The 16943-nt window shown below is 45.7% G+C and overlaps 1 long non-coding RNA gene across 1 annotated transcript in view; it reads right to left on the reverse strand.

Moving 5' to 3' along the window:
* Positions 1-5009: 5009 nt before the first annotated feature.
* LOC134729507 (uncharacterized) overlaps positions 5010-16943 on the reverse strand; it is a 36758-nt gene continuing 24824 nt past the window's right edge. The window contains exon 2 of the long non-coding RNA XR_010110655.1: positions 5010-8137. This is a non-coding gene — a long non-coding RNA (uncharacterized LOC134729507). The remainder of the gene's footprint in view (positions 8138-16943) is intronic.

Raw genomic sequence — 16943 nt, forward strand, 5'->3', positions numbered from 1 at the left:
ACATTAGTCAGGCTCACCCGCAGTTATCCGGAGGCCTAACCATCTCCCTGTGATGCTGTGCTTCAGTGGTCACGCTCCTAGTCTGCCTTCACGTTCCATCCTGTACACCTGGCTCTGCCTTTTATATAACAGTAGCAAAATTAGTGAAAGTACTAAAAGTCTCTGATATGCAGAAATAATGGTGTAAGCTGCCTCTCTCTCTCCTCTCTCTCTCTGCCTCGGCTGCCAGGCAGGGAAGGGCCCCCTGTCCAGTGGACACGTGACCCACGTGGGCTTACCTATCATTGGAGATGGCTCACTCTCCTTATCCTGCCCCTTTGTCTTGTATCCAATAAATATCAGTGCAGCCTGGCATTCGGGTCCACTACCGGTCTCCGCATCTTGGTGGTTGTGGTCCCCCGGGCCCAGCTGTCTTTTCTTTTATCTCTTTGTCTTGTGTCTTTATTTCTACACTCTCTCATCTCCGCAGATGGGGAGAGACCCACCGACCCTGTGGGGCTGGTCCCTACAGCCTACCAAATTGTAAACTCTGAAAGGCAAAAACGCATTTAATTTTTAATCACTTTAGAGACGTTAAAAATTTTGCTGACTTATTTTTTTTTTCTTTGAGACAGAGTCTCACTCTGTCACCCAGGACGCAATCTCAACTCACTGCAACCTCTACCCCACCCCAACCTCCACCCCCACCCTGCCATCCCCCACCTCTGGGCTCAAGCGATCCTCCCACCTCAGCCTCCTGAGTAGCTGGGACTACAGGCGTGCACCACTATGCCCAGCTAAATTTTTTTTGTATTTTTTTGTAGAGACAGGGTTTTTATCATGTTGCCCAGGCTGGTCCTGAACTGGGCTCAAGTGATCTGCCTGCCTCGGCCTCCCAAAGTGCTGGGATTACAGACATGAGCCACCTGGCCTGCTGACTTTTTAAATCTTTTATACATACATACACACACACAAACATATATATATTCTCAAGATTTTTTTAGACCACAATCTATTTCTGTCCAACAAAAAAACTCCATGGAATGGCACATTTATAATTTATTTTCTTGCTCTTTTGTAAAGCAAGAAAAAAATTATCATTTCTGTTTACCTCTGCAAAGAAATCAGCAGAATTAAATATAGTATAAGAAAATAATTCAAAAGAAAAAATATAGATAGATAAATATGTACAGTCAGCCCTCCATATCCACGAGATCTACGTCTGTGGATTCAACCAAATGGGGATAATACAATATTCTCAGCATGCAGAACCCACAGTTACAGAGGCTTACTTTTCACATCCGGGTGTTCAGCAGGGCCAACTGCAGGACCTGAGCATCCTCAGATGTTGGTATTCAAGGGGATCCTGGAACTAATTCCCCTTCAGTATCGAGGGATGACCATGTATATATATAGTCACGCACCACACAACATTTTGGTCAGTGATGGACCACATATATGAAAGTGGTCCCATTAGATTATAAACTGTATTTTAACCATATCTTTTCTGTGTTTAGATACGTTTTGATACACAAATGCTCACCATTGTGTTACTGTTGCCTACAGTATTCAGTGTAGTAACATGTTGTACAGGTTCGTGCCTCGCAGCAATGGGGGATGGTTTTATGGCATTGAGCCGTAACCTGTGGGATCACCAGGTGTCAGAATTGAATTGAATTATAAGACATCCAGCTGGTGTCTGTTACAGAATTGCTTGTTTGGTGTCTGAGGAAAAAAACTCACACATATCTGGTATCAAAAGTGTTGTGCTGAATGACTGTGTAAGAGAATAGGAAAAAGACACTTTGGGCTGGGTGTGGTGGCTCATGCCTCTAATCCTAGCATTTTGGGAGACTGAGGCGGGCAGATCACTTGAGGCCAGGAACTTGAGACCAGCCTGGGCAACATGATGAAATCCTATCTCTATAAAAGATACAATAATTATCCAGGCATGGTGGCACATGCCTGTAGTCCCAGGTACTCAGGAGGCTTTGGCAGGAGGATCATTTGAGCCCAGGATGTGGAGGTTGCAGTGAGCCAAGATCGTGCCATTGCACTCCAGCCTGGGCGACAGAGTAAGACACTGTCTCAAAAAAAAAAAAAAAAAAAAAAGACACTTTGTTTTTTTTTCCCTTGATATCTCAAATACATATATTCTGTTTATATCAACAGATATATATATATATATATTCTGTGTAAGCAACACTACATGCTTTAAAAAATGTTTAAAAATTGAAATATGTACAATTGTAGGGAAATAGCTAAATTAAGTGTGACATAACATGATTGGAATTTTTGCAGTCATTTAAATTAGTGACTATTAGAGAGATGGAAAAGTATTTACAAAATAAGTGAGAATATAGAAATATAAAACTATATACAATTATGACTATGTAAAAACCATGTGATATATTCATTTATGCAACTTTAACCCTCTAGACTTTTTAAATTTTGAACTTTTACAAGCATGCCCATGTGTTACTCAGATAATAAAAACTAATGGATATACATAAATATTAGATAAGAGCACAAATGAAGGAAAAAGTAAGTTAAAGATCATAAATTAATTTTAGTACAACCATCTTTTGTAAAATTTCAAAGTTTATTGATTTATTTTTATTTATTATCTTTTTTTTTTTTTTTTATGGAGTCTCACTCTGTTGCCCATGCTGGAACGCAGTGGTGCAATCTCGGCTCACTGCAACCTCTGCCTCCTGGGTTCAGGCGATTCTCCTCCCTCAGCCTTCCAAGTAGCTGAGATTATAGGCATGCACCACCACACCCGGCTAATTTTCGTATTTTTAGTAGAGATGGGGTTTTGCCATGTTGGCCAAGCTGGTCTTGAACTCCTGATCTCAGGTGATCTGCCTGCCTCGGCCTCAGAAAGTGCTGGGATTACAGGCATGAGCCACCACGTCCAGCCTTTTTTTTTGAGATGGAGTCTCTGTTGCCCAGGCTGGAGTGCAGTGGCGTGATCTTGGCTCACCTCCACCTCCCGGGTTCAAGAGATTCTCCTGCCTCAGCCTCCCGAGTAGCTGGAATCACAGGCGCCCACCACCACACCCGGCTAATTTTTGCATTTTTAGTAGAGACAGGGTTTCACCATGTTGGCCAGGCTGGTCTCAAACTCCTGACCTCAGGTGATCCGCCTGCCTTGGCCTCCCAAAGTGCTGGGATTACAGGTGTGAGCCACCGTGCTTGGCCCAGCTTTTTTTCTGAGACAGAGTCTCAAGTCTTGCTCTGTCGCCCAGGTTGGAGTGCAGAGGTGCAATCTCAGCTCACTGCAGCCTCTGCTTCCCAGGTTCAAGCCATTTTCCTGTCTCGGCCTCCCTAGTAGCTGGGATTACAGGTGCACGTTACCACACCTGGCTAATTTTTGTATTTTTAGGCTGGTCTCAAACTTCTGACCTCAAATGATCCACCCATCTCAGCCTCCCAAAGTGCTGGGATTACAGGTGTGAGCCACCACACCTGGCCCAAAGTTAATTTAATAATTATGTATTTTAAACTAAGTAGAAATATTTAGAAGGATAGCAATGCTTTAAGTGAGATATTAATGTAGCATATCATGTTTTTTAAGTCATTCAACAAATATTTACTAAGTTCCACTATGCTTAAGGCTCTGCGCTAGGTGCTAGGGACATAGTAATGAACAACACAGATTTATCAAGGCAGGCAAGTTTTGAACAAGGAAGTTCATCTTTAGGCATCCATATTTCTTCTCACTAGAATCCTCCAAATCATTCCCTATTTGCCCTAATCACCCCTTCCAAAAATCTTCCCTAAGAGGTACATCTCATAATTTAAATCTCCTCTGCCTTCCTCCTCCCCACCCCATCGATAGCCCATGCTAGCTTGGCCTGTGTGACTGTGTCCCATTCCTTCTAGCAATCTGCTGTCCCCGCTTGGCTGTGTTAATAGATTGCCCCTGGCCTCCCAAAATGCTGGGATTTACAGGCATGAACCACTGCACCTGCCTGCAATTAAAATTTTTAAAAATGTGGCCGGGCATGGTGGCTCATGCCCGTAATTCCAGCACTTTGGGAGGCTGAGGTGGGCGGATCACCTGAGGTCAGGAGTTTGAGACCAGCCTGGCCAACATGGTGAAACCCAGTCTCTACTAAAAGTACAAAAATTAGCCAGGCATGGTAGTAGGTGCCTGTAATCCCAGCTACCCGGGAGGCTGAGGCAAGAGAATCGTTTGAACCCGGGAGGCAGAGGTTGCAGTGAGCCGAGATCACGCCATTGCACTCCAGCATGGGGAACAAGAGCAAGAATTCGTCTCAAAAAAAAAATTTTTTTTTTAAATGTAGGTATGATGGTCTCTATGAACCAGACTGAGAATCTACCACTGCCAGGTTTATTCTGTTCCCCATCCCCCCACAGGGCCTTACCCTAGGCACTTCCTTCAGGGTGTTCAGGACAGGCTGGTCTCTCTGCTTGACAGGTGCTATGATTTGAATGTGGTTTGTGCCAACCAAAACTCATGTTGAAATTTACTTGCCAACATGATGGTGTTTGGAGGCAGGGTCTTTAAGAGGTGACTGGGTTATTAGGATGGATGAATGACTTCCTCTGGGTGGGTCATCGAGAGAATGGATTAGCTCTCCTGAGAGTAGGTTGTTATAAAGCAGGTCAGCCTATTTTGTCCTCTCTCTCTGGCACATGCTTGCTTGCCCTTCTGCTTCTCTGCCATGTTAGGACACAGGTCAAAGGCCCTCACCAGAAGCTGACCAGATGAGCTGCTCAATCTTGGACTTCCCAGCCTCTAGAACTGTGAACCAAAATAAATCTCTTTTTTTTGTAAATTACCCAGTCTCAGGGTGCATTCCTAAGGTATATCAGATAACTCTGGGTGACAAGACTTAGGCAGAACCTCATTATCAGCCTCTCAAGCCTGAGTGAAATGTTTTCATTTTAGACATTCTAATAATTGTGGAGTGGTGTCTCATTAATGGTTTTAATTTGCATTTCCTTAAAGAGTGATGATGTTGAACATCTATTCAGTTGGTTATTTATGCCTGTGTCTCTTCTTTTTTTGCATTGTCTGTTCCAACATGTTGCCCATTTATAAACTTAGATGGTTTTCTCATTATTTAATTTTGAGAGTAATTTACATATTTTGGATGAGAGTACTTTTTTTCTTTTTTTTTTGTTGGTGTTTAACAAGACTTGACAGATGCAAGCACTTTATCAGAAATCTGATTTTCAAATATTTTATCTCAGCCTGTGACCATCTTTTCATTTTTTCAACAGCGTCTTTTGAAAGCAGTTCTTAAATTTTTTTGAATGTGCCAAACACATTCATATTTATTTTCTTTTTTTAAAAGTAAATAATAAACAGCAGTTTATCAGTTTGTTAAACAAAAAAAATGACAGGCTGAGGTAAGTCTCCATCAGCCAAAGTTTATTGAGTCCAAGCTTGAGGAAGTGCCCAGGAAAAACACAAGGCACAGAAAGAGTCTGTGGCATGGATTCTCTGAAGAGGTTTTAAGGAGATTTAGTATTTATACATATCCTTAAACAGGGGAAGGCATGGCCAGGCACGGTGGCTCAAGCCTGTAATCCCAGCATTTTGGGAGGCCGAGGCAGGCAGATCACCTGAGGTCGGGAGTTGGAGACCAGCCTGACCAACATGAAGAAACCCCATCTCTACTAAAAATAGAAAATTAGATGGGCGTGGTGGTACATGCCTATAATCCCAGCTACTCGGGAGGCTGAGGCAGGAGGATCGCTTGAACCTGGGAGGCGGAAGTTGCGGTAAGGCAAGATCACGCCATTGCACTCCAGCCTGGCCAACAAGAGCGAAACTCTATCTCAAAAAAAAAAAGAGGGGTGGGGAAGGCATGTAGGATGAGGGGCAGGTAGGTAGTGAGACAGGGAATAGTTATATTCTTGTGAGACTTTAGTTAGTGCCCAGTAGATCTGCATTTTACATAAGATGAGGTGAACTTCTGAAGGAAAAAAAGGGAGTAAAGGAAGAATTAATTGTGCAGGTGTCTCCGGGTAGGTGGAAGAATGATTAATCTCATCTTCGTTTTGTTCTGCACCTGGAAAGATAAGCTTGGAATCAACATTATCTGTGTAGAAAGGAACAACACTGGTTTCAGGAGCTACATTTAGATTGCAGACCTAAAGTTACAATCAACATGCCCTCATTTTACGGGTGGATATACATCTTGACATCTTGAAAGTTTTTGAGGCAGCAAAATATTTAAGTGTGACTGATTTGTGGGGCAAACATCTGGAGCTGCCTGAGGCCTTTTGCATCCTGTGGGGGTCTGGCTAATGCTTCATGCTTTCACACAAGCTTGTGAAGTAGCAGCTTTGCACTTGGCAAAAGCATGGCAGTGTTGTGTGGCACAACCTCCAGGCTTAACTTTCTCTTTGGCATAAGGAGTTTGGGGATCCTGAGATTCCTTTTATTTTCCTTTATAAGTTTTACTTTTTTAAAACCTAAGCTTAACATTACATATTTAAACAACTGTCAAAACTTACTAAGTTGCCAGCCAGCATTCACGCACAACTAGAAAACATGCTTAATTTATATTAAACCAGAAATATATTACCATTAATATCTTTCAGTACTAAATACTGGGGAAAAAAAGCAATTATTTCTGTAGAAGATTCATCCTGAACAATGTTAACTTATCAGCAGGCTGACACCACTTGCATCACATTTCAAGCAAAATTGAAAATCAGATACATTGGTAGTGTACAATCTTGTACACTAACGAAGAATCATAGCTGGATGGGTGCAGTGGCTTCCACCTGTATTCCCAGCACTTTGGGAGGCTGAGGCGGGAGGCTTCCGTGATAGTTAAACTCTGCCTGTTGAAAAAAAACAAACCGGGGATGGTGGCAAAGTCACGCCTGTAATCCCAACACTGTGAGAGGCCGATGCAGAAGGACTGATTGAGTCCAGGAGCTTGAGACCAGCCTGGGCAACATGGAGAAACCCTGTCTCTACAAAAAATACAAAAATTAGCTAGGCATGCTGGTGCATGCCTGTAGTCCCAGCTACTCGGGAGGCCTAGGTGGGTGGGAAGATTGCTTGAGCCTGGGAGGTTGAGGCCGCAGTGAGCCAAGATGGCGCCATAGCCTGGGTGACAAAGCGAGACCCTGTCTCAAATAAATAAATAAATAAATAAATGAGTCACAGCTTACTTTGGATTATGTTTAATTAAGAAAAGCAAAGTGCATACAGAGATTTATAACTTTAAAAACAACAAAAAAAGTCTTTTTATATGATCCAAAGAATAAACTCAAAAGTCCATGACAAATAGAAGTTCTAAACAATTGTTTACAAATACTTTAGGTATAATTACAGTAAAAGTCAAGTTCATTTGAAATCACCAAAAAAAAAAGTTTCTGGTTGGACACGGTGGCTCACCACCTGTAATCCCAGTATTTAGGGATTTTCTTACAATAAAAGGCATACAGGTTGATTATTTTAGGCATACGGGTTGATTATTTTAGGCATACAGGTTGATTATTAAATGACATGATTGCCCATATATAAAATTTTAAGGAATCTAAAAACAAAAAACAGCTTCCAAAACTAGTGAGTTTAGAAGCACAGAGGATGCAACATAAATATATGAAAATCGATTGTATTTCTATATAGTAACAAAAAACAAGTAGACACTAAAATTAAAACTACTATGTTGTTTATAATCATTCGAAAAGGTAAATACTTAGCTATAAATCTCACAAAACATGGACAGAACTCATAAGCTGAAACCTACACAGTGCTGAGGAAAACAGTTGCTGGATCATCCTGCAGCCTGGAGGGCACCGCCTCGGCGGCCCGGCTGACTCTCACGGCCCTGGGACTTTCAGGGTGGAGCGTGAACAGGCTTCCGGGAAACATCTTCCATCAGCCAAACCGTCCCGCTGCCTTATTGAAGAAATCCGTCTTCCAGTTTTTCTGCTCACATCTCTGAATCTCTCCTTGGCAAAGGCTCACGTGGGCTCCGGCACCGGCGTCATGCGGAGGACAAGGAAGGGGAGCCGCGCGTCTGGGGGTGACTCCCGGAGCCCCGCCTGCACCCAGGCCCGCCCTTCCTGCGCAGTGGCCCTGCCTGAAGCTGCTTTCCACCAGCGGGAATCGAAACTGATCTAGATGAGAACACATATGTGGAGGGAGGAGACTTGGCTAGAAAGGAGAAAGAGCAAGAACACCTTTATGAGGCAGAGAAGGGACAGTGACGAGGATTAGGGTTCAGGGCTGCAGGCTGCCCCCCTGCTGGTCCCCCAGCTCAGGCCCCTCCCCACCCCTCCCTCTAGCCGAACTCTCATCAGCAGGACCAGGCAGCACAAGGCTTGGCCCAAAAAGAACAAATTGAAGTTATTCAGAGAGCTGAGGAAACCCCTCTTATAGGCATCAACTGGTTTCCAGGAAAAGAGAGATGTTAATAGCTGACCCCACCACTGCAATGACTCTCTTTTGAGCCCTAAAGCAAATAGAAAAATCACTGGGGTAGGGAAGAAACATTTCGCATAGTGGTGCTCAGACTTTGGTAAGACAAGAATCTTCCAAGATTTGGGTGCTTGGGGGTAGGGCTAGAAATGTGCATTCTCTTTTTTTTTTTTTGAGATAGGGTCTTGGTCTGTTGCCCAGGCTGGAGTGCAGTGGCTCAATCATGGCTCACTGTAGCCTCGACCTCCCAGGCTCAAGTGATCCTCCCACCTCGGCCCCCCAAGTAGCTGGGACCAGCGACATGCACCACCACGCCCCGCTAATTTTTTACTTTTTTGTAGATGCAGAGTCTTGCTATGTTGCTCAGGCTGGTCTTAAACTCCTGGGATCAAGTGATCCTCCTACCTTGGCCTCTCAAAGTGCTGGGATTATAAGTGTGAGCCACCATGCCCAGCTGAAAGCTGCATTTTCAGCAAGCCTCTCACACAGACCTTGGTTTTGTGGGCCCTAAAGATTACAAATATAGGGGGCATCTTTAAGAAAAATAATTTCTTTTTTTTTTTTTTTTGTCTTTGAAACAGATTCTGGCTCTGTCACCCAGGCTGGAGAGCAGTGGCATGATCTCTGCTTACTGCAGCCTCCACCTCCAGGACTCCCACCTCAGCCTCCCGAATAGCTGGTACTACAGGTGCACACCACCACGCCCAACTAATTGTTACATTTTTTGTAGAGACAGGGTTTCCTCATGTTGTCCAGGCTGGCCTTGAACTCCAGGGCTCAAACGATCCTACCACTTTGGCCTGCCAAAGGCTCGGATTACAGGCATGAGCCACCGTGCCTGGCCAAAAAATAATATCTTACTTTACAAAACTAGATGAGCATCTGTGCGCATTGCTAGTGGGGCCCCACACAAGGGAAGGACCCTGCGGCACAAGCCTCGTAGCCCTTCCCATGAGTCCACTTCTGAGCCAAGAGGATTTTAATGCAGGAAGAAAGAGCTTCCTTGAAGAAACACAGACCAGTGCTTTAGTCACAGCATTACTGAGCACCTGCTGGGTGCCAGGCCCTGAGCTTGACTGTGGGGACCACAAACCAAGAGGGCACTGACCTTTCCCACCATGTATCATTACAGTTGGTGGTTATGAAAATTATTAAATGCACTAACACGCTATGAAGGAAATGTAGTCAGTGTTCTGGGGGGAGAAAAGGGGGCCGGCAGCTAAGTGAAACCAGGCAAGTTACTTTAAATCTCCAAGCCTCAGTTTCCTCATCTGTAAAATGGAGCTCATCACAGAACCTATTTCATAAGGTTGTTGTGAGGATTAAAAGAGCTAATGCCTGTGAGGTACTTAAGTCCGTGCCCGGCACAGAGTGAGCACTCTAAGTTATATCTGTGTTTTTGCATATCGGTCCTGTGATTGGTGAGACCAGGGTGGACTTCAGGGAGGGGGTGGGCCTTTGGTTTAGGACAGATGGTGCCTTCCAGGGACCACAGGGAGAAGGAGTAGAAGAGCACGCTCCTCTCTGTGTGTGCACTTGTGTGTGCATGTGTGTGTGTTTGTGCACGTGTGTCCTCAGGGAGAGATGAGCAACTCCTTGTGACTGAAGAGCAGACATCAAGAAGGAGGCACTTAGACACCAGGTGCTGGAGAAGCAGCAGGGTCCCAGTCTGGAGGCCTCGTGTTCCAGGCCAAGGAGATTAGACACCGGGTGCTGGAGAAGCAGCAGGGGCCTGGTTTGGAGAAGTGGGCAGGGGACTGATCTGGAGGCCCTTGTGTTCCAGCAAAGGAGCTCAGACTTTCTCCTGAGCAGTGCGAAGCATCACTGAAGGACTGTAAGCAGAGGAGCAAGAAAGCAGGTTTTGTGTGTCATAAAAATACTCGGGTGGTAAAGAGGCGGAGGGATTGGAGGAGGTAAGACAAACCGCAGGAGGCTGTCTGGGAGGCAGTACAGACATCCAGCTGAGACTCGCACTCAGCTCAGAGCCTGAGCAATGGCAGTGGGACAGAGACAGGCCAAGTAACTGGCCATTTGTGTTATGAAAAGTGCTGTTTCACAGCTTCCTATTACTCACAGTAAAGAACTGCAGCAGGGCTGGATAAGGCCATGGTACAATATTAACTTCACAGAGATAGCAGGTCATCTGACATGAAACCACTCCCTGGCAGACGCCTGGTCTGTCTGGCAACCATGTTGGCACCGTAATCCCATTTCATTTTTTTGTTTCTTTTAAGACAAAAGTTTCCCTCTTGTTGCCCAGGCTGGAGTGCAATGGCCCAGTCTCAGCTCACTGCAACCTCCTCCTCCTGGGTTCAAGCGATTCTTCTGCCTCAGCCTCCCACGTAGCTGGGATTACAGGAGACTGCTACCACACCTGGCTAATTTTTGTGTTTTTAGTAGAGGTGAGGTTTCACCATGTTGGTCAGGCTGGTCTTGAACTCCTGTCCTCAGGCAATCCACCCGCCTCGGGCTCCCAAAGTGCTGGGATTACAGGTGTAAGCCACTGCGCCCGGCCCATGATCCCATTTCTGAGCACATACAATCAATTCTCGTAGTGTGGTCCCCTCTGCCCATTTCTCTGTGGGCAAGAGGTTCTGAAATACCCAATATAAAACACTGTGATGGGGCCAGGCACAGTGGCTCATGCCTGTAAATCCCAGCGCTTTGGGAAGCCGAGGTGGGCGGATCAGTTGAGCTCAGGAGTTAGCCTGGACAACATGGCAAAACCCCGTCTCTACAAAAAATACAAAACTAAAAAATAAAACACTGTGATGGGAGTGGGGGTGAGTGTGGGACAGTTCAGTTGGCACCCATGTGGAGTTAATCAGACCCCATGGAGCTACTCAGATCAAAGTGATTTAAGCATTTTTTGTCTTCATGAACAAAGACAAGTTCCAGAGGTACAGCCTAAACTTCAGACCCTCAAGTTTTGGCTGGAGTGAGTGAACCAGAACAGTGAGTCCCAATCTTTTAAGGGAAGCATAATTTATATAAAGTAAGGCCCGCGACAGGGTCAACATTAGAATGGGCTCGTAGTGAAATAAGAGCCCTGTGAAACTTCCTGTGGAGTTACACAAATTACAAATCCACCAGGACTTTCCCCAGTGTCCAACTTCCAAAAATACTGTGTGTATAAAACAGTAACGTAATTCAAAGAAGTTATCCAAATTGCTCATGTCAACATGTTGCTTACTGAAATAGCCATAAAAAAACAAATCCCGCTGGGCGCTGTGACTCACACCTGCAATCCCAGCACTTTAGGAGGCAAGAGGATCATTTGAGCCCAGCAGTTCGACACCAGCCTGGACAACATGGCAAAACACTGTCTCTACAAAAAATAAAAAATAAACTGGGCATGGTAGTTCATGCTTGCAGTCCCAGCTAATCGGGAGCCTGAGGTGGGAGGATCACTTGAACGTGGGAAATGGAGACTGCAGTGAGCTGAGATCATGTAGCTTGGGCAACAAGCAAGACTCTGTTTCAAAAAAAGAAAGAAAGAAAGAAAGAAAAGAACAAATCCCATGCCTTCTTTGAAAAATAAATGTTATTTTTTAAAATCAAGATTTGAAGACATATCTTTGCAGAAATGTTAGAACAGCAATCGGGGGTTAGTCAAAGGTATGTAATAAAAAATTTGAAGTACAGATCAATTTAAAGAAGAATATTAAATAAATAGTGTTGATGGCACATGGACACAGGAACATTCAGAAATGTGGCATGTGGTTGGCTGAAATATTAGAAGCACCAGTTTAGTCATTCAGCCTCATTGCAGTTTTCAGATGCGATTCTGAGGCACAGAGAGGGGAAGTGACTTTCTCAAGGGATCATTGTATAGTTGAGGATTACTTTTGGGAGCATTGAACAGAAAACCCCCAAATGTAGAGGCTTGAACAGGATAGAAGGGTTTGTTTTTCTCTCATATGAAAAAGGCTGGCGGTCAGCCATTCAGGGCTGGGGTGGCAGCCCCACTGTTCCTGGGGACTCAGCTCCTTGTATTTTCTCCTGAATCACCCTTAGTTTGTTACTTCATGAACTAAAATGGCTGCTGGAGCATCAGCCATCGCATCTGTTATTTCAGGCAACATGAAGGAGAACAAGGCGAAGGGGCAAAGGGCACTCCTCCTCTCAGACAAGTTAGCTTGCTCCCTCTAAGAAGCCTTCCTGGGGGTCCCATGCAATTCAACTTCACCCCATTTCCGGATCTTATTCACGTGGCTACTCATAACTGCAAGGGAGACTGAAAAGCAGTCTTATTGGGTATATTGTCACCCTAAACAAAATTGGGGTTCTGTTACGGGCATATCCAGGATTTTTAGTGGGTCCGGAAGCTTTTGCAATTTCTCTTTAAGAAAATATACAAAATTGGCCAGGCACGGTGGCTCATGCCTGTAATCCCAGCACTTTGGGAGGCCGAGGCGTGTGGATCACGAGGTCAGGAGATCGAGACCATCCTGGCCAACACCGTGAAACCCCGTCTGTACTAAAAAAAATACAAAAACTTAGCTGGGCGTGGTGGCAGGTGCTTGTAGTTCCAGCTACTCGGGAGGCTGAGGCAGGAGAATGGCGTGAACCTGGGAGGCAGAGCTTGCAGTGAGCCGAGGTTGCACCACTGCACTCTAGCCTGGGCGACAGAGCGAGACTCTGTCTCAAAAAAAAAAAAGAAAAAAAAAAGAAAATGTACAAAATTGTGAATACAAAGCCAGGTACTGAAGTAAATATTTGTTTAGAAGAAACAAAGAAATCAAAACAGATTACAGATTTTTAAAAACTTGACACATACCTCAAACATCTTAAAATCCAGAAAGATGGCCGGGTGAGGTGACTCATGCCTGTAATCTCAGCACTTTGGGAGGCCAAGGCGGATGGATCACCTGAGGTCAGGAGTTCGAGACCAGCCTGGCCAACATGATGAAACTCTGTCTCTACTAAAAATACAAAATTTAGCTGGGTGTAGTGGCAGGCACCTGTAATCCCAGCTACTTGGGAGGCTGAGGCAGGAGAATCACTTGAACCTGGGAGGCGGAGGTTGCAGTGAGCCAAGATTGCATCATTGCACTCCAGCCAGGGCAACAAGAGCAAAACTCCATCTCAAAAAAAAAAAAAAATTGCCTAATATTTTAATACTGTCCTACTTCTTCAGCATACTCTTTGATTGCTCCTTCAAATGATGAAGACATAACTTTTTTTTTTTTTTTTTTTAGACAGAGTCTCACTTTGTCACCCAGGCAGTGAGCGTGCAGTGGCATGATCTCAGCTCATTGCAACCTCTGCCTCCCGGATTCAAGCAATTCACCTGCCTCAGCCTCCCAAATAGCTGGGGTTACAGGCACACACAACCATGCCTGGCTACTTTTTTATTTTATTTTTATTAATGAATTTATTTATTTATTTTGAAACGGAGTCTTGCTCTGTCCTGTCACCCAGGCCAGAGTGCAGTGGTGCGATCTTGGCTCACTGCAACCTCTGCCTCCTGGGTGCAAGCAATTCTCCTGCCTCAGCCTCCTGAGTAGCTGGGACAACATGTGCCCACCATCATGGCCCACTAATTTTTGTATTTTTAGTAGAAATGGGGTTTCACCATGTTGACCAGGCTGGTCTTAAACTCCTGACCTCAGGTGATCTGCTCCCCTCAGCCTCCCAAAGTGCTGGGATTATAGGCGTGAGCCACCGCGCCTGGCCCTAATTTTTGTATTTTTAAGAGACAGGCTTTCACCATGTTGGCCAGGGTGGTATTGAACTCCTGGCCTCAAGTGATCTGTCCGCCTTGGCCTCCCAAAGTGCTGGGATTACAGGCACGAGCCACCGTGCCTGGCCAGGGTTTAACATATTTTCTATAAAGAAAATAGAATGACCATTCTGTCTTTCCATTGATCTGTTTATTCTCCATTGCCCACGTACTTTGGGTGCCAGGCACCATGGGACATGTTCCTTCATGATGCTCCTTGGAGCCTCCGGCCCTGCATCTTTGCATCTGGATCCAGGTGGGTTGGCGCAATTGGCAGAGGAGTGTTCTAGAAGCCATTCCTAACAGCTGGGAATAACTGAGTCATTCATGGAAGTGGCTGTGAACCACATAGACCTGTCCTGCTAAACCTACAATACATGTTGCCCAACTCAATTCCTTAGCAAGATTCCCAAAATGTACATGGCCTCTCCACCACCACCTGACTCAAGAGGAAGTGTGCTGGAGGGGAAGTTGGAGTGGAAGATGGTAGCGTCAGTCCATTTAAAACATTTTAACTTTTGCAAATATTAGAGAAGTCTGTGAGCATGTGAACACATTGCTCATGCAGAGAAGGGCCCTGAAGCTCAAGCTGTATTAGCTCCTCGATGAACCTGCCTCTGGGTTCAGCTCCTAGACCAGCTGGGAAGGACAAATGATGAGCTGGCAGGTAGCGATGTTTGCCTCATGGAGGTCGCACCTGGTCTGGTTGCAGCCTCTGGCCCTAGCCCATGTTATTCTTGTCGCTGGCCCACACTGGTGCTCTTCTTTTATCCTTCACACCATGTGTTCAGAGAACAAAGCCCCCTTCATTCACTGTAAACCCTCCCCAGGAAAGAAACCAGTATTTACCAGGCACCAGATCGCTCTCTGTCTGGCACATCTGATGAAGCTCCCAACAGCCCTTGCTGGGTTGAATAATGGACACATCTGAGAATCAGAGACCTGCCCAGGGCCATGCATGTGTGGAGCAGTGGAACCAGGCTAAGGGTGATAATAGCAGCCTGGCTCCCAAGTTTGTCGTCTCCCCCACACCCAGCAGCCCCTTCCCTCTGTTTTGGACTTACCCAAAGTGATGGCTGAGGCAGTTGCCAGAGCAACCAGCCACCACAGTTAATCTGCTGAGCTGACACTCCCAGGGCTGATTATCTAGTTGGCGTTCTGGTTATTTACTGCTGCATAAATGTTATTCTACCACTTAGTAGCTTAAAACAATGACAGGGTTTATTTGGCTTACAAATCTGCCAGTTGGGCAGGGCTAGGTGAAGAGAGCTCATCTCTGCTCCACTCGGCATGAAGTCAGGTGGCCCGGAGGCTGGGGCTGGAATATCTGAAGGCTTCTTAACTCACAGGTCTACCGCTTAATATTGGCTCTTGGCTAAGATCTTAGCTGAGGCAATTGACTAGAACACCTGCAAGTGGCTTTTCCACATGGGTTGGGCTTCCCCACAATATGGTGGCTGGAGTCCAAGGGTGAGCATTCCCAGTGAGAGCCAGGTGGAACTTACATCCCTTTTATAACCTAGCCTCAGAAGCCATCCAATGCCATTTCCACCACATTCTATTTCTTGAGGCAATCACATGAGCACCACCCAGGCTCAAGGGGAGGGGAAAGAGACCTCACCTCTAGACAGGAGGCAGCAAGAGGTTGAAAGAGCACCTGGGACCAGAAATATTTGGAAAATTCAATGCCCACCACAGACAATAAGTAAGTGCTGGACTCCTCTGGGCACTGGGGTACAGAGAGAATTGGACACAGTCCCAGCCTTAAGCAGCTCATATTCCAAAAGGTAAGATGGATATACAGCTGGGCTACATGGCATCAAGGAGGAAGTGCACAGAGTTTTTTTTTTTGTTTGTTTGTTTGTTTGTTTTTTGAGACGGAGTCTTGCTCTGTTGCCTAGGCTGGAGTGCAATGGCACCATCTCAGCTCACTGCAAGATCCCCCTCCAGGGTTCAAGTGATTCTCCTGCCTCAGCCTCCTGAGTAGCTGGGATTACAGGCACCCACCACCACGCCTGGCTAATTTTTTGTATTTTTAGTACAGACAAGGTTTCACCATATTGGCCAGGTTGATCTTGAACTTCTGACCTCAGGTGATCCGGCTGCCTCGGCCTCCCAAAGTGCTGGGATTACAGGCGTGAACCACCGTGCCCAGCCAAGATTTTTTGTTAAAGTTAGTATAGTTGGTTATGTGCTGGACACCATTCTAGGTGCCTTACATTTAACTTCATGTCAGTTTTATGAAGCGGGTACAAATAATAATCCCCATTCTACCTGGGAAGAAACAAAGGCACAGAGAGGTGAAGCAACTTGCCCACAATCACACAGCAGTAAAGTGCCAGAGCCGGGACTCAGCCCAGGCAGTCCCGCAATGGAGTCTGTGCTGCTCACCACAGCACCACCCCACCTGTCTTCTCAGATGCCCCCTTATGGGATGGACCTACTTTCATGGACCTCAACGTCTTTGCAGGGAACATGGGCCTAGGTGACTGCACTCTGTCACTAGGGAGTGAGGAGGGTTCTGCCGAGTGGTTTCATTTTGATCACTGTTTTCTGTGCCTGGGGGGTGGGAAGCCCAGAATGGCACAGCTCAGCTCCTAGTCCTATCAACTGTCTCTCATCCAGGGCTGATTCTAGAGGGGTGGCAGGGAATGAGTAGTGGGGGCTGCTCTGCTGAACAGGAAGGAACGCCGAGTCCATTCTCTTTTGTATCTGGGGATCCCCAGAGAAGAATGTAACATGGTATGAAAGAGTGGAATGCCAGCTTCTAGGGGAGCCCCAGTGTCCAACAAGGGCACACACTTTGGGAGTCAGCCA

This window comes from Pan paniscus, chromosome 19 (assembly GCF_029289425.2).
Source record: "Pan paniscus chromosome 19, NHGRI_mPanPan1-v2.0_pri, whole genome shotgun sequence".
Lineage (NCBI taxonomy): Eukaryota > Metazoa > Chordata > Mammalia > Primates > Hominidae > Pan > Pan paniscus.